Source organism: Dasypus novemcinctus, chromosome 14, assembly GCF_030445035.2.
Source record: "Dasypus novemcinctus isolate mDasNov1 chromosome 14, mDasNov1.1.hap2, whole genome shotgun sequence".
NCBI classification, from domain to species: Eukaryota; Metazoa; Chordata; class Mammalia; order Cingulata; family Dasypodidae; genus Dasypus; species Dasypus novemcinctus.
Window position 1 is genome coordinate 19142341 of NC_080686.1, and position 27770 is coordinate 19170110.

Below are 27770 nucleotides of genomic sequence, written 5' to 3' on the forward strand. Positions count from 1 at the left end.
AAAAGAAAATCCATAAACTGTAACACTAAAAAAAGCACTTGGCATCTTTTTATATATTTAAAAAGATACTTCTAATATATGAATGGCTAAAAATTCATGCTAACTTGATTTTAGTGTTTAATCACCAGACAATGTTGTGCTAATTAGAAAATATTAGCCAGATTACCTTATGTCCCTTTCATTTGATTATAAAGCTCTGTTTGTGCAAATGTGCGGCCGTGCCTGGCTCTCAGCTACGTGCTCCTTTCCCTGGCTGGGCTCCCGCCTGCCCTGGGCAGAACACTCAGGAGCCTGGGCGCATCCCCTGGCACTTAGCATGGCCACTTTGGCTGCTAGTCTGCCTCTGACTCTGGGCCAGGGTTCTGAAAGCTGGGGTCTGGCTTCACATCGTGACAATCTGTCTAGTTCTGAACTTCTTAAGGGCCAGGGGTTCTGCCCACTTGGTTTTTTACCATTCTACCCATCCTAGGCCTTGGGGTCCTGACCTCTGAACACCAAGCTTGTGTTTGAGGTCCTACTCGCAGACTTACCTGGTGCCTACTCCAGGTGTGCTTGGATTTCCAAGTATTGCTATAACTAGATTCTGTGCACTGAGTTGCACTTCAGGTTGGAATACCTAGATGCTTGGGTTACACCCTCCTTCCAACAATTCTAACATACTGCCATTGCCCTGCTGGGCTCCTTATTCCAGCATCTGCCCCATCCCAGTGAGTAGCTCTAACCCCCAACGCCCACCTGCCCCACCGCTAATCAGATCCTTCCCAGCAGGCAGAAAAAGACATAGTGACAACATGGGACACTCTGTCCCTCTGAGCAAGATTTAGAGAAGAAAGTGCTTAAGAGTTCATCTGTGAGTTATTTGGGGAATATGAACAAATAAGCTTTTATAGCAGCTAATAATTTTGTACACAGATTAAGGACGATTACTCCTTGCCATCATCCCAACCTTTCCAATATATCATAACAATTATAATAAAGTCCTGCTGAACACAATACATATTTATAGACCCTAAAACTGTAAGTGGCATGCTTATTATGTGGCATGCTTTTCAAAGTTTTTAGTATTATATCTTATATAATTGAGAAACTGGAATGCTCTATCACTTTGAAAGCCATGCCATATAATGATTAAAGCCACCTACCTGAGACCCTGCTCCAAATGCTAGCAAGGCAACCTTATTAATAGACCATCACAGAATGAAGCATTCTGGGTGCCAAATACAGCCAATGCAGCACCAAGAGGCAACCTAAAAAGAAAAGAAGAGTTAGTTTGAAATTCCAAAAGTCATATCCTATCTGGTTAATGGCATATGAACCAAATAGATTTTTAAATTTATTCTTACTTATTCAAATTCTTCATGCTTTATTGAAATATCTATTTTAAATCCTGTAGAAACAAAATGTGAAACAAAGTATTTATAGTACATTGAAAAATTAAAAGTAAATGAAGACCTTTAGATTTGTATATTCTTCTCCGGAAATACAAATATTTAGTTTATTCATATTCATATTCATATTTTAATTTAGTAAATCAATATTCCAAGTTAACTAACGTTTCTCAAATTTTCATTGTATTCTAAACACATTCACTATTTTGTCTGCAACAACATTTTGAGGTGAATAGCTTATTCTGAAAAAAAACAGCTGACAGAGAAATCCTTCCCTGTTAGTGATTTTCATCTGTCAGAACCACGCCATCTGTTCACAAGGAAGGGTACAAACTTTGGAGAGGCAGAATAAGGAGACAAGACAATTTCTCAGCTCCTGTATTAGTGAATTCCCAAGGGCAAGCCTATCTTCAAAAACATACATGGATTTTGAAGTACTTATGAATTAGTCTCAGTTTCTTCTGCTGGTGCAGATAATGAAGACCTACCTATATGGATGGTACATAAGAGAGAAGAGGAGGGCCAGAAGTTCTGTGCAGAAAACCACCTGCTTCATTTCCTTCAATTACACAGGATTACTGCTCTAGTAGGAGAAATGTTATAATTATTCCTGACACCTATTACTGATAGTAGTGATGTGGGCTACTGGGGATGCAGACAGTGTATGCAATGCCAGTTCTCGAGAAGCACATAAGCTAGCTGCATATGTAATGGACTAGTTCATTAGAATGTGACAAATGAACAGCAAAAACAATACTATGTGGTATATACAAGTACCACAGAAGGTCAGGAAAGGAAAGGATTACTATGGATTACCGGTGATTTACACAAGTAAGAGAGAGGAAAAAAAGGTAAGAGGTGGGTGGGCAGCTAGCAGAACTTGTGTGAGCAAAGAATCAGAGGACAGAATCAGAAATTCAAAGGATTCAGATTAGAAAAGTACACTAAAGCCCAAATGGCTGGGATATCTTAATGACCATCTTACATATGTGTGCTAATGATAATAAATGAGGCAATAGTAAATTACTGCAAGAATCAAATGGTTCCATTGCATGTAACAACAAATAGGAAGAGAGAGGAGAATGGAAGGAAGAGGGGGAGATGGGATAGGGAGAAGGAAACAGAAAGAAGGGATGAGAGGAGGAGAAGGTGCTTGTCTATGAAATATAGAAAGTGGATGGTAGAGTAGTGAAAAGCAGATAGCTTGAAAACCAGCATAAACATGCACTCCTAAGGAAGAAAGACCACTTACATGCTTGGTAATATAACAGAGATAAGAGGAAGGAAGACAGAGTTGTATAGACCACTCTGATACTAACAAATTCAAACCAGATTACTGGTTAATGCATGTTGGCACCTAATGGCTACGACTATGAGACCAAACCAGGTAATTTAAAGGGGGTGGAGGTGGTGCAGAGATAGAACTTCAAGGATAAGGAAGAAAAAGAGAGCAAAATACAGAAAAAGATAAAGCTACTAAGCACTACAGAATCACCCCACAATTCTTGCATAGCGTTTGCCACTTAGGCATGAAAACTACCAACATCAGAAAAAAGAATATGGAAAGGGGTGAAGTGGGAGAGAGGGAGGCAATGGAGGAGAGAGAAACATCTAAATTGAGTATTTCTACTTTGATGATAAGGAAATGACAGCAAGAGGATGCTGTCCTTCCAAGAACTTCGCATGGAAGAGAAGAAAGTATCTCTTGTGTCAGCGAGAAACTGGAATATAATGGGATCCTCGGGAGAAACAAGAGAATGCTTATTAGTGGATAAAAAGGCAGGGAAGAAGGCAGAACATTCTGGAGGTGACAGGGCCAAATAAGATCCAGAGAAAAGGGAAAGATTCTCAGTCTTGGACAAGAAAAGGGGCTTCTTTACTGACCTAGAAGGGATGCATGTACATCCTGATAAGTTTTATGACAGAAAAGAAGAGGCAAGGAATGCAAGGAGCTGGCTCAACTTGGCCAGTGCTGAGCAGAAGGGTTGTTATGCCACTAGAGATGAGGGGAGAACATGACTTTTGGGCATGGAAAGCAGCAAAGGTTTGAAACAGCCATTGTGGAGAACAGGAGGGGAGCTGTGGAGAAGGAATGGCCTTGATGGTTTTTACAAAAACAACAAACTTGCCATAAAGGTTTAAATCTCTTGGTTAACTGCTGATGAGAGTTAAACTGTTGAAATTTTTCTTAAATATACTGTGGAAAATATGTAATTAAAGCCCTTTTAAGGTTCATATACACCAACCTGCTAATTCCATTACTAAAATGATAGCAAAGAAATGGTGAGAAAAAAGGATTCAAGTATCAGGATGTTCAAAGTATATTTTAGGTATAAAAATTGATAAATGTCTAATAAAAGGGGATGTATGATAGTATACTATACAGCCATTAAAAACCGTGCACTTAAAGGATACTAAATCACATGGGAAAATACTGATATGATGTTAATTTTTAAAAAGCAGAACACAGAATAACTATATACATTGTGATTCCAATTTTATAAAGAACGCACTTAAAATTACTTTCCCCCCAACATTAGGTAAGTTAAAAATAAAAGATTTGCAGGATACAGGCTTTCTATTTTTCCGTATTTTGCAAATGTCTTACTTTCATAATTTGAAAAATGTATTTTATCGGAGAGAATGACAAAGTTATCACACTGAAAAAAATAAAATTACTGAGGATGAGAAATCCTCATATGAATTTACAGAAGTTCGGCGGGGCGGGGGGGAAGAGAAAAAACAAAAACAAGCCTTCCCATTAAGACAGGGAAAAAAGATGAGGAATACTGTCTTAAACATAAGAGCTGCCTTCACTCCTCACTAGGAAGGAGCACGTCATCTCGGGGCAGTTTGTAGAGCCACATTCTCAGCTGTCGCCGTGGAGAAAGCTAGCATAGTTCACCTGTTGTTTTACGACTGGCTATTGCTTGCTATGATTTAAAGGCTCCAGGAATACAGGCTAACTGGAACCCAGGTCTACAGACAATAAATAGTTCTGGGACGAGTTGCACTTATCAAATACCAAAGGAAGCACCCACAAAGACTTTTCAATTCAGCCTCTGTGCAGACTATTTAAATATGTTTCTTAGCAGTACCTTTAGAAAGAAAGAAATGCCATGCTAACTGGAAGGTCTACCTTTGATTCATTAAATAACATAAAGGGCCATGATAACAAAAGAACAAGGATGTGTTAGCCAAGCATAGGCAGGTATTCCAGCTAAAGGGAACTATTGCAGGGTGGGTCTGGGAAACTTCAGGAACTCAGTTTTTGAAGCAGAGTGAGAAAACCAGATGAGCCTGGAAATGTATGGGGGACACTTTGACAAGTCATTTAACCAAGGGCTTAACATTTTAAATTATTCTGATCATTTATAAATTATTCCAAACATACACTTTGTTGCTCCATCCTCCACTCCCATTCTTGGCTATGTTTTTAGGTCATTCAGAGAACAACCAATCTTTGTTTACCTTCACTGTTTTCTGAAACAGAATTAAGGAGGTGAATCTATTCTCAATTTTTAAAAAAAGTATTTGTTAAAAGAAGGTTGACCTTCCTAAATTTTAAAACTCACGCCAGCTTCTGCATTGTTTACTAAAAGCCTTTCATCCCTAGCTATGTGAAGCCTCAGGGTCATTTCTCAAAACCTCTGAGCATAACCCCTTCTCCACAACTCTGCCTTTGTCCCACACCCCCTGGCCCTCTTCCCTACTTTGATAGGGAGACATGTTAAAGAGAGAAGGTCTTTCCATAATCTTCAGCAGTATAGCTCTTGAACCCATGTTCACACTGCTCCTGCAGGACTCTGTCATGGACCGGCTGCACAGCCCCAATCCTAACTCCTATTCCAGAGCCGTCAGCAGCATCAGCCATCAGGAGCATGACAGCAAAGGATTTGCTTTTTGGGAAACAGAACTGGATTTGAATCCTGGCTGACCTTTCCTATTAGAGTAACTTAGGATAATCTCTCTTCAGCGTTTTCCTCTGTGGAATGAGAATCAATAATTACCTTAAAGTATTATGTTGAGAATTAAGCAAGATGATGTGTATAGGGTCTCTAGCATAGAGGCCAAAAAGCACAGCTCTACTCAGAGTCAGAATCTACAGTATAGGCTACTAGCGGATGGTGTGGGGACAGGGAATGGGAAAGTAAGGCTTAAAATGTACAGGGTTGCTATTTGGAATGATGGTAATGTTTAGGAATGGGTAGTGATGGGAGCACAACACTGTGAACAAAATTAACAGCACTGAAATATGTATCTGAATAAGATTAAAAGGGGGAAATGTAAGGTTATATACGGTAAAAGAATAATTTAAAAAAATCTACGGAACTATAGCACACAAACGGGGAACCTTAAGTTAAACCATCGAATTTAGTTAATAGTACAATTATAAAAATTTGCTATAATTAAGTGTAACATGTTTCACACCAATGCAAGGTGCTGGTGGTAGGGTGGTGTATGGGAAACCTGTATTTTATACATGATTATTCTGTAAACTCACAACTTCTCTAAGGGAAAAATAAAAAGCAGAACTGCTAGATTTAGTGTGTTACTTAGAAATAAGTGGTGCCCCCACATGGCTCGATGTGCACTTAGAAATGTTTTTTCTGGCTCAGAACTCAGCCAGCAAGATCTTTAAATGACAAGCACCGGTGGGGGTCCTGCCTGACCAGCCACGTGGGATTTTTGTGGGCAAACAGCTAGAGGACAGTAACATTCTCTCAGACTACAACACCCAGAAAGAGTGCACCCTGCACCAGGCACTTCATTTCCGGAGCGGCATCACTGAGCCTTTCCTCCACCAGCCAGCCCAGAAGTCCAGCTGCAAACCAAGGAGGACCTCCTGTAAGTGTCGGGCTTGCTTGCATACCATCAACTACCACAAAAAGGTCAAATAAGAGTCCATCTTCACCACTTCTTGGCCTCCCCGGGGCAGGCTCCTTCCCAAGCTCCATGGCCCTGAGCCCTCAATAAAATTTCTCTTTCATTGTTAAAAAAAAAAAAATTATAATGCACCTGAGAAAATAAGATCATGAAACATCAAAGGGAAGAGCTATATATTAGAAAAAAATCTATGCTATCAAAGTACAGAGTAACTAAAAATTTACATCGTGAATTCTATCACATGGAAATGCCTCTGTCACAGAGCCTCTAAAACAGAGTTCTTAGCAAAGGGTCTGTGAGCTTGAACTGAAATTCAAAAAAACATTATTTTTGTGGGAACACGTTGGTGTGGGTGTGCCATATTTGTTAAATAATATACAGTATAGTGTGAACTTAGTAAGGGGTCTGTGGTTTTCACTTGACCGGCAAAGGAGTCTGTAACAAAAAAAGGTTAAGAACCCCTGCTCTAAAATTAACACCCCCACCTCATCTCCTAATTAAAGCAAGGGTTGGCAAGAAGTGTGTGGAACCAAATCCTGTCTTGCAGAGCCAGGCTGGTGAAGGGATTAAGTAGGGAGGAAATGCAGAAGGAAGAGATAGGATCCAATACTGGAAAATAATGAACACTCAACTAAGACTCATACAACACCGGGAAGGCTACAATAGACAGTAACTTAAAACTTTTCAACAAGCAATGTGTGATACTTGGTGCTTCCAAATTATTATACTTGTATTACTTTTTGCTTAACCCCTACAGAAGAAATGTTTACAAGTACAAGATGCAATCTGAACTAAGCAAATTTCCATTAAGTACACTCTGTCACCAGTTGCTTCTAGCACCAACACAGTATACGGCAATTTGACCTACAGGTAACAGCCAGAATACCAGACTTTTCTGTTTTCTTTTGCTTTTAAAAATTGTACTGGCTTTGATCATAATGGAATGAACAGACCAGAGCAAGTACATTTCCACATGGTTGTCTGTAGACATGATTTCTGACCTTCCTTAACCTCAATATCTTTCAGTGTAAAATGAGAATATAGTAAATTCTTGGTTAACTGGATACCTGGGAAGTGGTGTGGGTGGCCACAGCTAAGCATGGCTAACACAAAATTAGTCATTGCAATATACTGACTGATAGTTCTTTTGCCTGGTGAACTTTGAATGATGGGAAAACTATGGATCACTCCATGTTGGGAGAAGGAGAAAAGGTGAGAATTCAGGAGGACCAAAAGGCACATGGAAACTCTTGGTTCTGTCTCTAATCTTCAGTTGGGTCCCCGTGAAGGGAGCAGAATATAAGCTCCTTCAGAGCAGGGATCTTGCCTTCTATTCCATTTCTCTATCCTCAACACCTAGAAGAGCGGATATACACAGGGGGCATTCAGAGAATTGTTGAAGGAATGGAAGGAAAAAAAGAAAAAGGGAAGGAGAAAAGATTTTCATTTTGTTGGCCATGTGGGTCTGTGGAAGATCAAATACTCAATTCACCTTTGTAAATGACTGGGAAATGACGGAATGGGTTAAATTGGAAAATTCTCTTGGATTTTCCTTGAGGATCCCAGCAATCAAGAAAACATTGTTATTTCAGGTTTGTTCTTGACTTGGCCCACCCTCCAGACACCAGGATGCTGCAGTCACTGTGCCATCTTGTGGTCATATCTAGAAAGTTCCTTTTCCTCAGTAAGCCAGTACAGGCCCCCTACTTGCACAGACGTTCCAAGAATGGGGCGTAGGAACAAACTTAAAAGCAAATAAATCTTGACTATTTAATTTACCTATCAGGGTGTTATGAAGAACACAAAGATTAATCAGTCACCACTTCTACAATTAAGGAACATATGGTCTAGTAGGGGAGGTACCCTTAAAAGATATTTATAATTTATAATTTTTGATAACACAAAACAGAAAGCACAAAAAATTATGAAGTAAGTATAGATTAAGTACAGTGGTACAGGTTCTTTCAAGCTTTGGGGGTGAGAATTTTCAGAAGGAAGAGTCAACTGAACTGAGATTTGCAAGAGGTAGGATCTGGGCAAATGAAGGTGGCGCATATGTCCCAGAGAAAGGAGCAGCATGAACTAGGGCAGGGCCTGAGGAATATATGAGACTGTGGTTGGAATTTTGAGGGGAGCTCATGATCAGGTAAGGACAGGACTGCGAAATGGGGTTGTAGAGCAAGGCTGGGAGCAGATAAGGCTATGGAAGGCCCATAAAGAATGGGTAACTTTTCTTCCACAGATTCACTTGGCCAACAGGATGAAAAGCCTCCCTCCCTTTTTCTCTTCCTTCCATCCACTCAACAAAAAGGAAAACTGTAAAAGGAAGGATGTGTTTGTGGGAGATACTGTTGTCTAGTGATAAAAGGGTCAAGTGCACTAGCTTTGTGGGTGGCCTTTGGTAAATTACTTAGCTTTATTCAGCCTCAGTTTCCTCAGCTCTGTCATGAGATAATTAAACCCTAGAGCACTGTTGTGAGGAATAAATGATATTGTGTGTAAAGCACACAGCACAGTGAGTGGCTCCCAGTAGGTTTTACTGTTAAGTAAGCTAATAATATAAAGACCTTGAATGCCAGCTCATTAAAGCGTCAATGGAAAACCAGCAAAGTGTTTGTTTGTTTGTTTTTACATAAAGGAGCCTGGTTTAAAAATTGTTTCCAAATTTTCTATGAACAATGCACAAAAACCTTTAAGGATAAAATATTTTCTCTTAATTAGGATTATCACTGGGCAAAGGGAGAACATATTTAAGAAACCTGATGCATCCTGTTTCCTAGAAAAGCCAAACCAATTTACATTTGTTCATTACCTGCCAGCAATGTACAAATGGCTCCATTTCACTGACTTCTCAGTAATTTCATTCACTATTTTTTCAAAAAGTGTTGTGTGTGTGCTTTGTTTGTTTTGATTTTTCCAATTAGGTAAAGGAAAAAAGCATTTCATTGCTTGAATACACGCTTCTTTGATGCCCTGGAATGTGGGTCTTATTTTCCCAGTGTAGCTCCTCTTTAGAGATTCTGAGCTTGAAATCTTTTGTCCTTCTATTTCTTAGCACCTTGCTATTTTTCTTATCAGCATGCAAGAATTCTTTATAAAGGTATCAATTTTTTCACATTCTTTTCCCCCCAGCTCACACTGGCTTACAGGTGGTAGGATATAAAAAGGATTTGAGCTGGGAGATGGCTTGTGACAGGGACAGAGGACAGAAGACCACTACGATCCCACAGGTACTGTAGAGAAAGTGTTGCAGGCAGTAAGAAAAGGAGGAGCTCTCATTTTAAGAATGGAGAGATGAGCATGAGCCAGTAAAAGAGTATGATAAGGAACGCCACCGACTAAGAGGAAAAACCAGGAAGCTGTGCTGTCATAGAAGCAAAAGGAAGAAAATGTTTCATGGAGGCGGTGGTCAAGATAAGGTCTAAATCCTACTACCTCATGATTCAGTAACATGTAGGTTTTTGGTAATCTTAGAAAAATTTCAGGACGTGCAGGAACCAGAATAGACCGTCAAAGTTGAGAAAGAAGTGCGTCACGAGTGACCTGAGGCACTTGGTATACACAACACTCTGGTGAAATGGCATCAAACTGGAGAAGGAATTGAAAGGAGACAGCTTTCTGTGGCTGCTTTTTACAGGACTGCAGAGATCTGACATGTTTATATGCTGATAGAAGGAGCTGGTAAAGAAGGAAAGTTTGAGAGACAAAGGAGAATGGATTAAAGAACCAATAGCACAGGAAGAGATATGTGAGGACACAGTGTGTGTACCTGCTGCACTGAAGACCAAACAAGGAATGGAAGAATACAGAGAAAAAAGTCATTAACTCTGCTTCACAGAGGGGACACCTAAGCAGAGTTTTCAAGGATGGATAGGTCTTGGTCAAGAACATTCCAGCAGAGGAAATGACACAAGCAAGGGCAGTCATATGAAAACTAGATTGACATGTTTGAGAAATGTAAGTAGTTTGGTGCTATGGGATGTAAAGGGGAAGAGAGGACAAGTTTCAGCAGCAAAGTTGTGGAGTAATCTGGCACCAAATCATGGCAGGCTGTGGACTCAAGCCATCACTTCAGCTCCTCTGGGCCGGAACTCTTAGAGGCACCTTGCACCCCCTACTTCTACACCACCAGGGGACGTGATTTTCCCCAGTCACCTGCAAGTCGAGGAAAAGAAGAAACATGGGGAAAGGATTTTCCCAGGGTTGGGGAATAGTATGGTTAGTACAAAGGGCAGTCCATGGAATGAAACAGCCCAGAGCACCACCAAGAGCAAGCGGAAGCACGGAGCAGGAGAAATGAGAGGAAGCTGAATGAACAAGAGGGGAGCGTGCACTGAAAGTGTAAATCATGATAAAGAACAGGTTCAGCAGGAGCAAGGGAGTGAGTTAAAAAGGAAAGGAGGCTGTGGTCAGCAAAGGCAGTCTCAGGGTTCAAGTTCACAGAGGTGGGGCCATTCCAAGCGATGATGACTCGTTGCAAAACATTATGCCAATGTAAAGTATTTTTAATATGTATTGTGATTTCAGAGTATCTTGATTATGACTTTTGAATATGACTACTACTTCAGATTTCTCAACTGATATCCCTCAGGTATTCAATACTGAGAGATAACAAAGGAAGTGCAGATATGAGTCCTTACTTTTAAAAAGTAAAATAATCAGGTAACATTAATAAATTACTCCCATAATTTACTAGCTTTGCAAATTCAGATTAACTTATAGTTTGGGAGGTGAGCTTCTACTCCTCCCCCCAGCCTTATCATGAACTTACAGTATTAATTAATGTACAGTGATCTTTTACTTATCCAGCAAGTCAATGATCTAAAACATAGGGAAAAAAAAACAGGAAGGAGGGAAACAGGCTCTGAAGGGCCAAGGCGAGCTGTTACCAATCCACACGCACCCCACACTCTACTTATTGAGGGCAGTGCTGACCTCTCAGGCAAAAAGAACAACAAGCTGAGTTACCGACATTTTTGGTGCAGGGACGATTAGCAGCTCCAGCTGTCAGAGGCAAATGTAATGATGGCAGCAAGAGTGACTGCTAGGAAGGGAACCATTTGAAAGATTATTAATACATATGAGAGGACTCAAAAAGCACAGATGTGGCATGGTGGGGCTCCTCTGATGATCACAGAGGGTTGTGCTTGGGAGGAATCAGGACATGGTTGCTTCCGTGTACTACTACTGGCCACCGAAAGTCCTGTGACCTCCAGGAGGGCACGACGGCAATGTTTCTCAAATAAAAGAAAGCATTTATCTCTGTGCTCACTAATTTCACACTTAAGAATTTATCTGAAACATAAAACAAAAAACAAACAAACAAAAACAAAAAATAACAAACCTGAGATACATATAAAGATTTACGCATGAGGCCATGCCTCACTATATTATTTAACAACTGGAAACAAACTATGTGACCAAGAACTGGGGGAGGTTAAATAAACTGTGGTGCCCATTTATAGTCTCACCTTTGAGGAAAACAGAGAACATATAAATGCATGGTAAATAACCTTTATATGGTAGATTTTAAAACGTAGAATACAAAACAAAGAAAATCCCAATTCAGTTTTAAAAGTATTATATAGGCTTAAAGAAAAAAAAATACTAGAAGGAAATAACTTGTTAGTATTCTCCATGTTTTTTTATGATGTGAACATTAATATCACACCAGAAATAAGATAGCATATACCTATATTTACTATATCTATACAGATGTTATCTTTAGTGATCATGGCTCTTAATTCAATGTTTACTTCTCTACATTCAATTTTTGCAACTTTTTTTCCCCTAAGCAGCTGTAAAATGTTTGGAGGCAAAAGGCAGACCCTGAATTTGACTTGAGTTTCTATAGCTGACTACTAACGTAAAAACCACCAGGAGGATGGGGGTGTGGGGTAGGGGATATAGTAGCATGTCAAATAATAATATTGGGATGCAATGAGCAAAATCCAGACTTGTGGGAAACTATGTAACAAAAACAAAAACAAAACAACACAAAAATCCTCATTTCTTCAACAAATAAAATTTAAGGGAGAAAAAAAGTAAGGGGTAACATGGGAGTAAAAAAAGAGACTCGAGACATTCAACTAAGTAACAGTGTAGGCATGGGCCTTGTTTGATTTGGATTATGTAAACTGGAAAAAAAACTGAGACAACTGGAGATTGAACACTAACTGGTTTAGATAATTACATGGTGAACATACCTTTAAAAAAGAGTTTGTATCTTTTGGAAAGACATACCAAAATACAAATGATGTGAAATAACTTTGCTTCAAAATAGTCCACAGGAGAAAGGATGGGAGTGGATAGGAGTACAGATGAAACAAAACTGGCCACCAAGTTGACAACACTGAAGCTGAGTTATGGGTACTAGAGAAGTCATCCTGCTCTTCTATTTTTGCATATCTTTGAAATATTCTATAGTAAAAGTTAAAAACAGTATCTCCAAAAGCAGTGGCTACACTTAACCCTACACAGTCAACCTACATGTAGATGTTCTAATATAAACCTTGTGGATGATTAATAAATACTGGCTGAAGACAACGACAAAAGTCAGAGATGATTTACAATTTATGACTCTTAAAAATTCGTGAGCTGAGGTCTTCACATTATTAGTCTGAAATCTTGGCTCTGACACAAAGGTTACAGGACTATCAATTTATAAACTCTATTTGAAGTCAAAGAGTTATTTCTTAGAGTTTGAGGTTGATATAAAGGGAATATAATGTGGTAGACTGAATTATGTACCCTAGTAAAAATCATGTTCTTAAATTAACCCCATTCTTGTGGGCACACTGTAAATAGGACCCTTTGACTATGTTATTACTGGTTACAGTTAATCCTATTACTGGAGGCCTTATAAAGAAAAAAATCACAGGGAGGAGCTAGAAGCCAAAGATAAAGGATAGTACATCGCCATGTGACAGGATAGCCAAGGAACCCCAGGAATGCTAGTCAGCCAGAATGCTACTGACCCCAGGAGAAAACAAGCCTTCTAGCCTCTGAAACTGTGAGCCAATAAATTCCTGTTAAGCAACCCATTAAATGCTATTTGTCATATGAGCTGGGAAACTAAGACATATGAGTAACAAATATCCTTAGTAAGTCATTTTTTAGAAATAAGTACTCTGGGAGAGGTTTTTAAACTTTTAGGCTATCAAATAATCACTTGGCACACAATGACTAGGTGATTTTTAATTCTAATAAATAAGTGATGCAGCATTTATTGAGGAACTGGGTTGGGCTGGGAGACAGAAGAACATGGTAGCCCATGGAGGCAATGGGTCTATGTTATGGATTGAATCATGTTCCTAATAAAGACATACGTAACTCCTAACCTCCCATCTGTGGGTGTGAACTCATTTGTAAATATGATCTCTGAAGATGTTATTAGTTAAGGTGAGGCTTTAATCCAATATAATGGGAATATTTGGAGAAAAAATTTGGACACAGTAGGAAGAGAGATGAAGATAGCCATGTGACGGAGGCAGAGAAGGGGTTATGGACTGCTGGCAAACTATCATCAGAGTGCAAGACTTCAGAGAAAGCAAGCCCCTGCCAAAACTTTGATTTTGGACTACTAACCTCCTGTTTTAGTTTCCTGGCTGCTAAAACAAATATTATATAATGAATTGGCTTAACCAAGTGGAACTTATTGGCTCAAGGTTTTGAGGTTAGGAGTCCAAAATCAAGGCCCTTTCTCCCCAAAGACTGGCATTCTGGGGCTGGCTGCTGGCCATCCTTGGTCCTTGGTTTTTCCGTCAGATGGCAATGCACAAGGCAGTGTCTTCTCCTTTCTCTCCTGGGTCCCAGTGACTTCTAGTTTCTTGCTTCCCATGGTTCTATCTTTCAGTGTCCAATTTCCTTGCCTTATAAGGACTTCTGTCACATTGGATTAAGGTACGCCCTCATTCAGTTTGGGCACACTTTAATAGCATCTTCAAAGATCCTATTTAGAAAAGAAATGTGTTTACATCCACAGGATCAAGGGTTGGGACCTTAACATGTCTTTTGTGGGGGACATAATTCAAGCCCTACTACTTCCCAAACAGTGAGATGATAAATTCCTGTTGTTTAAGTTAAATTGTCTGTGGTACTTTGTTACAGCATCCTTTGTACGGTGGCTTGGAGTAATGTATCCCATAAAAACATGTTCTTCATCTTAATCCATTCCTGTGGGTGTGAATTTATTGTAATTAGGACCTTTGATGAAGTCACTTCAGTTAGGGTGTGGTCCAAATAAATCAGAGTGGGTCTTAATCCTATTACTGGAGGTCCTATAGGAAAGGCCAGAGAGAGAAACCACAGGAAAAGCAAGAAGCTGGAAGTCCACAGGACCCAGAAGAGAAAGAAGACACCACCACATGCACTTCCATGTGAAGGAGAAGCCAAGGACCAAGGACCACTGGCAGCCAGTCCCAGAACACCACAGTCTTCGGAGAGAAAGCACTGCCTAGCTGACATCTCAGTTTTGGACTTCCTAGCCTCAAAACCATGAGCAAATAAATGCCCTTTTTTTTTTTTGAAGTCAACTCATTGTATGATATTTGTTTTAACAGCCAGGACACTAAACCACCTGACAAACTAAGACAGCTCACTACAGTGGAATGATTCCATGTTGTAGAGCAGAGTGAGCACCAGAGGGAAACACCTGCTGGACTCAGAAGGGATGTGTGTACGTGTTGTATTCATGTGTTGCATGTGGGCTGTGTGTGTGTGTATGTACATGTGTGGTAGGGGCCCATCAATGTATCCTCCGCCAGGGGTGCTTCACTGGAGCAGTGGGCAGAAGCCTGAAATGGTGTGGTAAGTGAAGACATGAAGGCCTGCAGAAAATGGTGGCCAGATGGAGATGGTAGAGATTGGTGAAGGTTTTGAGTCATTTTGGTCTGGGGAATTTTGAATATCTCCACTGGATGAAGAAAAAGAGTCAGTGGGGGCAGCAGACAATTCCATATTCAATGGAACATGGAAAGGGAAGATAAACCTTGAGCAGAAACAAGGAGAACTTCTAAGCAAACAAGAAAAGAAGGGTTTACGGTATAAATTTGGTTCCTAATGAGGTGCTAAAGCAGCACTGAGCAGAACCCACAAGAGGAAGGGATCCAGAGCCTGGTGGTCCCCTGGTGGCTGGGCCCTAAAGAAGGAGCCAACCTCAGGGTCTCGTGAAATAGACTAGAGGCGGCCATAAGCCAGAAAATGGGATGCAGGTTCCCCTGCCTGAAGCAATCTCAGTACAACCCCAAGGAAAGAGAGGTCCTGAAACCTGGAGGTCCAGGCTTCTTTTGGGAAAGTGGAGAAGAGTGTAAGCTAGGAGAGAGCCAGCCTGAGGAGCTCTGGGCTGGTGAGAAGATAAGATCAAGATGGTCTTATGCCCAATGGTTTAGGCCTTTAGATCCCAGAATCTCCTTCTTCTTTTTTTTTTCAAAGATTTATTTATTTCTCTCCCCTCCCTGCCCGCCCACCCCAGTTGTCTGTTCTCTGTGTCTATTTGCTGCATGTTCTTCTTTGTCTGCTTCTGTTGTTGTCAGCGGCATGGGAATCTGTGTTTCTTTTTGTTGCGTCAGCTTGTTGTGTCAGCTCTCCATGTGTGCGGCACCATTCCTGGGCAGGCTGAACTTTCTTTTGCGCTGGGCGGCTCTCCTTACGGGGCACACTCCTTGTGCATGGGGCTCCCCTACGCAGGGTTCACCCCTATGTGGCACGGGCACTCCCTGCGCCCATCAGCACTTTGCATGGGACAGCTCCACAGGGGTCAAGGAGGCCTGGGGTTTGAACCTCGGACCTCCCATGTGGTAGACAGACACCCTAACCACTGGGCCAAGTCCGCTTCCCCTCCTTTATTCTTACAACTCAGTACAGGTAAGCCTACACGAATTTCCTGAATTCGAAGATGAAGAGAGACATCAAGATAAAAACATGGTCTCAAGAATGGAGAAGACAGACACATACAACTCCAAGTCAAAGCAACTCGGTGTTGTAATACAGGTACTAAAAAAGTACTTTGGGAGTACAGAACCTCAAAAGGATGTTGTCTAGGGAGGAGTGGGAAAAGAGAATCCCAAGTATAAGGACTCTTGGGAGCCAAAAGCTTGGAGGGTTGAAAGCATGAGCAATTAGTATGTGGGTTATTAAAAATCTCCTATCGTTCACAAGGTTGGAACTTAATGTGTACATTATATTTGAGAAAAAACTTCCATGTGAGAGTATCAACTTCTATTTGAAGGTCTGGACTTGAAAAGGTTAGAATGGAGTTTAAGGTACCTTGAGTAGTCAAATGTTAACGTCCATTTACAAACTGTCTCCCTGTGGAAAAACATATTCAGAAGTCCAGCTGGGACTTCAGAACACATATAGACTGGAAAGCATCGCAAAGACCCTGTTGTGGAAATTGCTAAGACTAGAGGCACAGTTGAGTCATACACATATGTGTGTGTCTTCCTCTTCCCCTGAGGGGCTGTGTGTGGTCTCTCCCCCCCCAGTCCAGTGTGCCTAGTGTGAGTATACCTCTTCCTCCCATCCCCATTGGGAATTTGCCTCCTCCGGCATCCTGGTATAAGTGTAATGCTCTCTCCCACCTTCTGGGATTATGTGTGCATCACCCTTCTCTGCCCCCAAGGGGAGTGTCTCTACCCTATCTTGGCATAAATGTCTCCCCATCCTCCCCACCTTCTGGATGTATCTCCTCTTCCCCATCTTGGTGTCTGCCTCTCTCCCACCTTCTACTTTGTAGATGTGTCACCCTCTCCCCCTCCCCCAGAAGTCTCTCCCCAACCCCTTCCATCCTGAGTGAGCACATCTTTCTCCCCCAAACCCCCTGCATGTGTTTCTCCCCCTTCTAGGTCCTATCCTACCCCTCCACTCCCTTCCCCCATCTCTCTTTCCCCTCCCTGGATATAAGCTGGGTGTGTTTCTCTCTCTTCCCTCTGTGTATGTCTTTCTCTTTCCTAAAATACAAACATAATCATAAGCACACACAGACATCTGTGGAGATAGTCTCCCCAGGTATGTGTGTCTCCCTGCCCCCACCACATGTTTAAGTCTCTGTGTGTGTGCACATGTCTTTCTCTCTGGGTTTTTGTGTCTCCCATGCTCTAGGTGTGTGTGCAACCCTCTGCTCCAAAATGTGTGTGGGTTTGAGTCTGTCTTTGGGCACATGTGTACCTGTCTCCACAGCCCCACAGGGAAGCCTGCTGTGGGTGATGGGTGGCTTGCCTGGAGATGAGGAGAGGTCTGTCTACACGGGTACCAGGAATGGAGGAGCAGGTACCAGCAGTTATTAGGCCATGAAGGGACAAATAGGGAGGAGGACATGGGATGGGTGGGGAACAGCAAGGTTGGGGACAAACCAAGCCACCTGCCAACCTTGCTGTCTTTGAACCAAGAAGATGGTGATGTACTTCACAATTAACAGGAGACTGCATTCCTAATGGCCAAATCCCATTTGGGAGCTTGGCTTCACCTGCATTCCTCCTCGATATTCTCCTGTAACACCCACTTTGAGGACTACTGATCACAACAACTCATGCCTGCTGCTCTTAGTCTTCTGGCAGCCTCAGTCACTAATACTGGTCCCTCCAGTCTGCTTTAAAACAGACAAATGCTATGCCACAGGCTCTAAGGGAAAAAGAGGGTAGCATGAAGCATGGGCCCTGCTTGCAGGATCAGCACATGAAGCAGTTAACATAACTGTGGAGGGCCTGGGACTGCAGAGTGTGTGAATGGAGGTGGCTGGGGAGGCTCTGAAGACTCAGCATAGGGACAGCAGAGAGCACTTCACATGGCAGAGCTGGGCTTGAAATGTGTGCATGGCCCCAAAAAGAGCAGGAGAGAGAGGAGGGAAGGAGGGCGCAAGCAGGGAGGTCTTTTAAATCCCAGAATCACACCATATCAAGGGCAGGGGATGACTTCACCTTGGCACATATAGGAGAGGGTGATAGAAGCAGCAGGAGGTGAAGGTCAGCCTGCCAAGTTGTGCTCAGCTCTAACTTCCTTGGGGCCAGCTGGGCTGCTCCCTGACCTTACCCCATGCCTGGCTCCTCTGCCTTGCTGGGCTCAGGGTTGAGCACAGCCATGGCCAGGTCCTCTGTGCTTTCTCTCCTGTGTTGAGCTCCTCCCTCTCAGGACCTGCTGCCTGGAAGGGCCACCCCCGCACCCCACTGATTCTTCCTGGCTTGCTCCTCCTCATTATTTAGGCCTTTACACAAATGCTCCTTTACCAAGGGTCTCCTTTCCCATTCCCCCCAGAAACCTCTTCATCCTTATATTCTTTATTACTTTTTCCATACCATTTACCCCATCTGAAGGAAACATGTTTTCTCTTTCTCCTTCATTCTCTAAGAGCAGAGGCAGGCTTCCTCAGAGCTGTACCAGTTTGGCAGGGCAGGCCCTCTGTAACATATGCCAAATAAGTGATTGAGGGAAGTGGCTGTGGCTCAATCAGTTGGGCTCCCATCTACCATATGGAAGGCCCTGGGTTCACATCCTGGGGCCTCCTTGTGAAGGCAGGCTTGTCCACATGCTGCAGAGAGCCACCAGCCCGCAAGCTGACTCAGCAAGGTGATGCAACAAAAAGGGAGACAAGTAAAAAAACACAGAAGAGCATGTAGCAAATGGACACAGAGAGCAGACAACAAGCAAGCTGTGTGTGTGGGGGAATAAATTTTAAAAAAAAAAGTGATTGAAGGAATGGTGTCTTACACACAGATGGGAGATGCTACTGTAAAGAGTTGGAAAAGCAGGTCTGGAGGTCCAGCAGGAACTAAAAACTGAGGCTTTCTGAGCATGTAGCTGCTAATTATGGGAGCTGTAGTACAGGAAGTGGTGCCAGGGGAAAGGGACACTGGGGGAGGAGAGATGAACCAGGCCAGACCCTGGGTAAGCACAAACTGGTGATCAGGAGCAGGTGGAAAACAGGTACCATCAAAACAGGAGTCAAGGAAGAGCTAGAGAAGTGGCAGCAGAAATAGAAAAGCAAGAGAGAAGAATATATATATGTTGAATGTTGAATATTCAGGAAGGCCAAATGAAATAAAACAGAAAAGAGGCCACTGGATTAATAATTGGGGAGGGGCTACTGATGGATGTTCTTCAATGGCAGACTTAAAATGGTGGGTCAGATGTGTTAAGAAGAGGAGAAAGTTAAGGAAACAGAGTAGGCACAGCTCCTCTTTCAGGAAGTGTGGCATCCATGGGAAGGAAGAAAAAGGAAAGCAAAGACCTTCTGTAGTAGTCTGTTTTTTGATGGGGGAAGATTTGAGTATACTTTGCAGGCAGAGGAAGAGATAGAATACCAAGATGGGAGGTGTGTGATGTTATACAAGGACCCGAGTGGGGGTGGAGCAACCTGGGCCTGAATGGGCTCTTCTCCTCAGCCCCAGCAGTCCTTGTGCACCTTTCACATATGTAGGTATCCACCCACCCTTCTCCACTGCACTGTCTCTTCCTGAGGCTCAGCTGGAGGCCTACTGTCCCATATGAAGAGCAGGCACTATTACAGAAGAATCAAGAAGGAAAGAGAAGCTGGGCAGGGAGCTGCACTGAGGGCCTCAACTCTGCCAGTACTTCTCTGAGTCCAGCCAGGTGGTCAGAAAGCGGGATAGAGAGGGATTCCAGGCTGTTAAATAGTAAGAACAGGGAATGAGAGCAGTGAGCAAAGGGATCTGACCAAGAACAGGGATGCAGGTAAAAGAGGGGCATTAAAGACCCAGCTTCCCATCTCAAAACCCTCAGTGGATCCCTCTATTAACTGAGTAAAAATTCTCAGTGTGGTATTCACAATCCCAAGATAGGTCCTGGCCCCAACCTCCCTCTCTAGCCTTATTCACCCTGACACCCTGCTCTAGCTCCAGGAGAAAACTGGACACATGCTGGACATTCTGAATACATTCACACTTCCACTGGTCCCTCAGCTTCTCATGCCCATTGCCTGCTCTGAGGCCACCTGACTGGGATTAACTACCTTTCTTTATGTATCCACTTTGTTTATGGCTTCACAAACCTGCCATCTAAGTTGCAATTGGATGTAGAGAAGGTAGTTTCATGACTGGAGACCTGAAAGAAGGCTAGGACCATGAATAAAATTACAGATGTTGGAAAGGTTACTTTTAGGGATGATGAGAGCTTGCTAGGCCAATCCTCTACCCCCTGGCTGTATCAAAGAGGGACTTGGAGATATATGTCCAGAGCTTGATAGTGAGAATGGACCTTGCAATAAAGAGCTGAGTCATTTGCCACCACTTCCAGGGTGGGTTACATAAGCACTCTAACATTAGCAGACCACAGCTCTAGTGTCCCTACCCATCACACTAATGGACTTGACTTAAATCTGTATTTTATATCAAATTTATTTTCCTAACTCATCCTCCCCTGCTCAAAAAGAGACACTACCTTCTAGAGCACACAGTGCACATTCCTCAGGCTGGCAATCAAGGTTTTTTCTAATGAGGCTTCAGCCTACCTTTCTGGTCTTACCTTGTACTACTCTCTAACAAAACATAACCCCTGTCATCCTGGTTGTCTTGGTGGCCATAGACAATAAGCCCATGTCTGCCTCCAAATCTCTGCTCAAACCATTCTTTTCAACTGAATGGCCTCCTCCTTTCTTTCTGTCTGTTCCCACCTCATGCATATTTCAAAGTCCATCTCAAGGTCTACCTCTCTCCATTAAATATCTACAGTTTTTACAGTCTGTTCCATTCACCCGGCATTTAAAAATATACTGCTCTGTGATATCTTTCATAAATTAACTTATCATCCAAAAAGTATAAAGACAAGGAAAAAATAGAAGGAAATCTAAGTAGCCTAAGAGTGACATGGAATGCTCTCCTTCCTTTCAACCCCGTTAAGAATAAGGAAACTATTCAAAAAGAAGATAATATGAGATAGAGCTTAAAGGACAGGTATGTGAGAAAAGCACTGGAGGGAGAGCAGACATGGGTAAAAGCATGGCCATGGTCAATTGTGGGGTGTGTCTGAGAAAGGGCCAGGAGGGAGGTGCCCTGGCAGCAGAGACATACTGGAAAAGTTCATCAGTGATAGCCTTCAGATATTTAGCCACCAGAAATGGAGAGAGACCAATTACTGCATTATCATATAATCCCTTCAAGAGCTTGGCCTCAATGAAGATGGCAGGCATAGGAATGGGATGGCAGAAATGGGTGAGAATTTCTGTGGGGATAGGATTTTTATGACTCCTCAAGAGATGGAACATGAGGGAACTTTTAATAAACAGCATGAAAAGCAAAAAGAAATCACTGTTGTATCTTAGAAGATATCTATGCCTGATAAAATACTACTAATTACTCTAAGTAGCATCATGGTTCTCTGGAGTTGGGCAAAGGCAAGAAATCTGGGGGCTGTATTACATTTCAAATCACTCAATTTATCTTGTGATTTTACACAAATTATCACACCTCTCACATTACTTTATTTATCAAAACAAATTTAGCAGAACCAGTCTTCTTGTAAGGTTGCTATGAAGAATAAAGGGTAGGATGTAGCAGAGAATTTTAAAAAAATTTATCTCTCAAGGTTATATGTTCTGACTCAACATTTAATAGCATTTCTAATATTAAACAAGTTTCTTTTTATTTTAAAGTGGTGTTTGTGTGTGTATTGTAGAAGACACACAAAGGAAAGAGAGAAATCCCTAAGACCCCCTAAACCTAGGAAGTAATTACATAAAAACAAAATAGAGACTTTGAACTACAAGCTAGGAATTTTATAGTAATCAAGACAATACCAGAATATGTAGTAAATTCTTTCAGCTCCCTGTGTGACACAATCATCAGTGACATTTCTATCTTGGAAGCCTATGATCTAAAATTAACCAAACTAAGCAATATTTTCAATTGCCATCATATAGGATTCAAAAATTCAGAAAGAGATGGTGTTTCATTATTCTGGAATCAAATGGCTTTGCTATGAACCCATTTTAAAGGAAAAATTAAAAAAAAAAACACAACCTTTACCTATTTTAGATCCTTAAAACAATAAAATAAAACTTAGGTTTAGAACTTAAAAAAAAAACAAACTCCTTTAACTTAGTAAATTTATGAAATAGCTCCCAATTCCCTAAGCTTAAAAATAAGTTTGATACACAGTATTTTTGGATTTCAGATATTCAGTGTCATCTTTATGACTTAAGATTTTATTTTAACAAGAAATCACTATTTTATAAATATATTAACGCCAATCTGAAAACAATTTACATTAGCAAATTCATTTTTAATAATCAGCTTCTACAACCTGTTCATTTTAAAGGCTTACTTCTAAGAAGCAACAATTCTAATTTCTAAAATCATTATTGCTCCCAGTGTACACATCATGCCTGCATTTCCTGTCTCACACGATTGCTGTGAAAAATCAAATTAATTCAGGTAAAAGCAAAGACTGCTCTCCAACCAAAGTATTTTATGGTTGGAGTAGAGCAAACTAAAACTATTTTGAGGGCTATAATTTAAAAATCATGTTGGCTAATGAGTCAAGGAATAATTTTAACCAATAAAGTTAAGTTTCTTTTCCTTTTAAACAGCAACAGTCTTTTTGTACTCATTTTTGGTTTTGTTTTTACTAGAAAGAACTTATAACTAAAAGTTGGCTAAAATTAAAAATCTTGTAACACATATCATCTTTACAGGATCAGAAACTCTGCTTTCTTATTTGGTTACTATTAAGCTAGATTTAGGATATTACACCAATTCCACCTCCTTTTAGTGATGAGAAGGGTGAAACACTAGTTCTACACGCAAGATTTCTTTACTTAAAAACTTCCCAATTTCATCTTTGGCAGCTAAATAATATACATCTGAACTGTGTGACTTAAAACTCTAGAATTAGTACAGCATTAGACACAGAAACACAGTACACTAATGTACCTTTGAAGTTAATTTTAATATGTATGCTTATTTTCCAGGAGTAGTTTGGGATGTTATCGCTTGATAATAAAGCAAAGAAAATGCGCGTGTTCTGTAATAAGAGAGGCACGGTCACACACACAGGGTGGCAGCACTGAGAACCAAGTGCTTGCAAACAGCAAGAACTGAGAATGGCCAAGGCAAGCAGACAAGAGTGCCTGTAATCTGAAAATGAAAAAACTTCTTAGACACACGGATATTGTGGTTTTAATTAAGAAACTGCTTTTAATTCTGGCAGAGGTATCATGCAGTTTAGAAAAGCTGTTATGAGTCACCATCTGAATGTGATCAATTGCAGTCCTATCCTAACAAATTGCTCTGTCTTCCTTTTTCTGCACTGACTAATAAAAAGGTGAATTAAATGTGATTAAATTCAAGCAGCACATCAGATCCAGGTTTAAGTCGAACAACTGCAACTCTGGTGTACATTTAAAAAGATAACCCAAGCTATAATTAAAAGTGCTTGAAGGTAACAATTTCCATAATAATGTGATTCATGGGTACAGGAATGCTCTTATTGAATAAAAGCAGATACAGAGTTAGTTTTAAAATAATTGTCTTTATTAGGCTATAATGTCCAAAAGAAAGACTTTTAAGGAAAACATCTGTCACTACTTAAAAAATGAAAATTTTATGAAAAATATCAAATGCTTAATGAATATAAATTTAAATAAAATTGACACAATTCATCCAGATAAAAACAGTACTGAGCCATTTGTTATCACTTTTCTTTGAAAAATATTTAAAATAGACTGTACTATTACTACCCCTGAAATAATTTTGCCCATATATTTGAAAAATAGCTTTTCATTAACTATCAAAGGTTATAGATTTAAGGACTTCTGCAAATTACCAGATTTCTATGTGTTCACTGTATTTATAAATTTCTAGGCATAAAAGAACAGATTCTGATGGAAAAAAACAATTCTTTCAGTTAAAATCTCTATATTTCAGCAGTAGATCAAGTTATCCAGTTAAATATTTAAAACCTTCATTCCAAGACTAATTGCATCTATTACTTGATAGTTTAATCATTTTGATTTAGGTAAACAGTTAAGGTAATATATTTTATATGTAATCATCTTTTGAAATATGATGTATGCCAAATTACTGCTGAGGAAGAGCTCTTATCCTTTTTCTTAAAAGTATTTGGAAGTAAATGACAATAAAATCTTAGCCTGATATATGTACTTTATACAAAGCATTGTTAAGTCAGTTATTTGATTGCATGACAATAGCTCGGAGGATACACAAAAAATTTTCTGAGTCAAGAAAAAGAAAAGGATAAGGAGTGCTTAACTGCTGTTCAGTGTGTTCCTATACTATTACTTTCCTTCTTTGAAAAACTTAAAACTTCTCTAAGTAAGACCTACTAGGGCTCCTCACCTGACTCTTGTCTAATTAACCTACCTATTTTATTATCTGTGTAACTGCATTTTAATGCTAAAATGCTACGATTCAAACAATGATTTTCAAATAAAATACTATTACTATTAGAATAGAAATATATCCTAGATTAAAATTTTATCCAATTCAATTTCCTTAGTAAACAAGTTAGAAAAACATGAATAACATTTTCTTAGATTTATTTATAAATAAATATAGACATTTTAGAAGCATGAGGAAAGTATATTCATGTTTGAAATGTAGCTTATAGTCAGTTACACTGGTCATATTAATATTTATTTTTAAGGTTATATCTTATCCACATACAAAAAATAACAACCCTCCCATAAACTGCAAATTTATAACAAACATAGTTTTAAAGTAATAAAGCTAATTTCTCTTCTTTAGAATGGAACACTTAAAGAAATTATATTCAGGAAGTACTAAAAGTAGCTTAAGAAAGGGAATGTCTCTTTATATAAAACAGAATTTTCATTTCATTTTCTGAAGTTGATAAAAAATAAAATCTGCTTACTCTAACTCTCTTATTAGGCTATGATGAAAAGTGGTGTGGGCGCTATGTAATCCTAGCATTAAGACAATATAAGAAAACAAAATTAAGTCACTGAGAAAATCTAACAGCCAAAAATTCAACTGGTGTCTAATTTGAACCTGCACATTTAAACTACCTCAAGCTTCCAGGTTCATCTTAAAATTCTCCCAATCAAGAACAGTTTCACTGACTTTTACTACCATACCTTCAAGTGAACAAAATCAATTATAAGACTAGTTTGCTTTTCAGCTAAAAAGGCTAAATTCCTCATTTTCTAACTGATTTTTAGTTTAACAGTCTCCAAAAATACACCTTAAAATTAAAGGCTCTAATGTCTAATTATTGGTTAAAGATATATATATATATACACTTTAAAAGTTAGATGGCAGTTCTTTAATTGTAGCATTTAATCAGCAAATTAACAGCCTCATATTCAAAAACTAAAAGATAGGAATTCAAGAATAATCAATATACACCTGGGTAATTCCAACACTGGCTTGAAACAATAATTCAAATATGTAATAACTCCAAATTCTAAAATGAGTCTCTCTCAAAAAAGGTCGAGTTCAAGACTCTGCAATGGCAGATCATTCATAATTTGTGGAGGGTTCTGTCTTCCTTTAAGAAAAGATGCCTCCTCTAGCCTTCAAATTTTTCCTAATACTAAAGAAAACCTTCACTTCTGAAAATAACATTAATAAATCTAGATTCTCCTTCAGAAAAAAAAATGCTAATGAATTAATGGGAAAGAAAAGGTCCTTTCATTGGCAGCACACACCTAAAAACATTCTAGAAATTAAAAACTTTGTTAGTGAAATGTTCGTATCTTTACCTTGTGAAGGCTTTTAAAATGTTATTTAGTCTACAAGAAATGATGTAAATTACCCTAAAAAAATCCACAAACCAAACTGTTTTTATAAAGAATTTTCAGAATTTATTTCACTAACTTAAAGGGAAGTTTTGAACCTTTTCTGATGAACAATGAAGAAAATAACTTTCAATAGTTTCCGAAGCTCTCAGAACACTTCACTTAGGTACACATTTAAAATAAATTTTAAAATCTTTCTTAAAAATAGCAGAAAATGATTTTGCCTTAATAAAAAAAAATAATTCTAAATAACCACTACAAATTTTTCTTAGAATTTAATTTAGTTTAATTCAAATCTAGAAAGATATGGAGGAAAGGCTTTGAGGGAATCTATTTTTAAAAGGTCATTATAAAACCAGTCATTTGTGTTAAAATTACCTTCTTACAGATTCCCCAATGATCACTCTCATTTTTTTTCGTAAATTTATAATTTTTGCCTTGTACTTAGTTTTTATTTATTCATGTAAATCGAATTTCAAATTTACCATAATTGTTATTTTATTCTGAAATTCTTATCTACCTAGTTCTTTCTCATCAATTTTGGCCACTTTAGTACACACTTATCTTCTTGTTATATGCTTCTATTGTTTAATACTTTTATTTTAAAAAGATATCAAAAAAGAACACTTGCTTTCTAACACCTTCGCATTTCTAGATTTTCTATGTTTTTAGATTAGGAAAAGTCTTTTAAAAAAATGCAGGGAAACATTTCAAGCAAACTGCTTGTCATGTTAGCCTAGAACATAACTGCATAGGTTCACTCATTTGCCATACATACACACACTTCTTAGGCAGTCATCTCAAATTCCTAGCACACACTGTGGTTAGTTTTAATACCATCATCCTGCAGTAACTCTGTTTATAAGACATGCAGGGACTTTAAATACTAACAATTTTAATGCAGGATTACACCACTTCATTTTTAAAAAATGAGATATTAACGAATACCAATACATATACAAAATAAAAAAACAAAAATACCAAAGTGCCCTTGGCAGCTCCACACCACCACAGCCTTGTCAATATCACCCTGTAAAGAAGAGGCAGGGACAGGTGTACACATTTGGAATGCAAACCCCTGGGCTGCAGGCCAATCGATTTAAAAGTAAAAATCAAATCGTGCTTTTGTAGTCATTTCTATGGGACTCTCATTCATGTGTATTACTCATAACTGCAAGTGTTACTATCTATACACCAATATTTTTATAAAATACAATTTAAAAATTTCCATTTAATTTCTCAAATTAAAATTTAAAAATTATACTTGCAAATCAGATATAAAAGTTGCCCTGTTATAAGTGAAAAGTGTTAACACAGTGGATGTTAGGTTTCTGAATTTCAAAAAATGCAGTCAATGAAATAAATACAAAAAGTAAAAATTAGTTACTTCCAAAGGGAATATTTTAGTGTAAAATAGAAAAGAATTCCCAATCATGAATGCTTAAATCACAGCTTTACAGCTCACCAATCCAATATATCCACTCTGCTCTCACATTTAATTTATTTGTAAATACTTTTCCAAGGCTACCTAAACACTTACTAATTGGTTAAATACGCTGCCTACATGAATTCCTGTTAAAGTTAGAGAAATTAAAGGTCTACTTTTATTTTTTTGCATCAACTGATATATTTTCAAAGTATTCAATGTTTCAGAAAAGGTGTTTATCAGGCTCTTAAAACATTTAAAAAATGGCTCAAGGGACCATTTATAGCCCCTTTACCTTTAACATATTCACTATCTTGGACTCTGTTGCACAAATTAAATTCAG

General features: G+C 39.5%; 1 protein-coding gene across 4 annotated transcripts in view; it reads right to left on the reverse strand.

The window, feature by feature from the left end:
- The window catches only part of PLAG1 (PLAG1 zinc finger), a 51301-nt gene that overhangs the window by 19088 nt on the left and 4443 nt on the right, over window positions 1–27770 (reverse strand). For 2 of the 4 annotated variants that reach the window (XM_071207820.1, XM_023586202.3), the window contains exon 2: window positions 1143–1247. The exons of the other annotated variants lie outside the window; for them this stretch is intronic. The gene's annotated coding sequence lies outside the window, so the exon portion shown is untranslated. The remainder of the gene's footprint in view (window positions 1–1142; window positions 1248–27770) is intronic. 4 annotated transcript variants of the gene reach the window in all.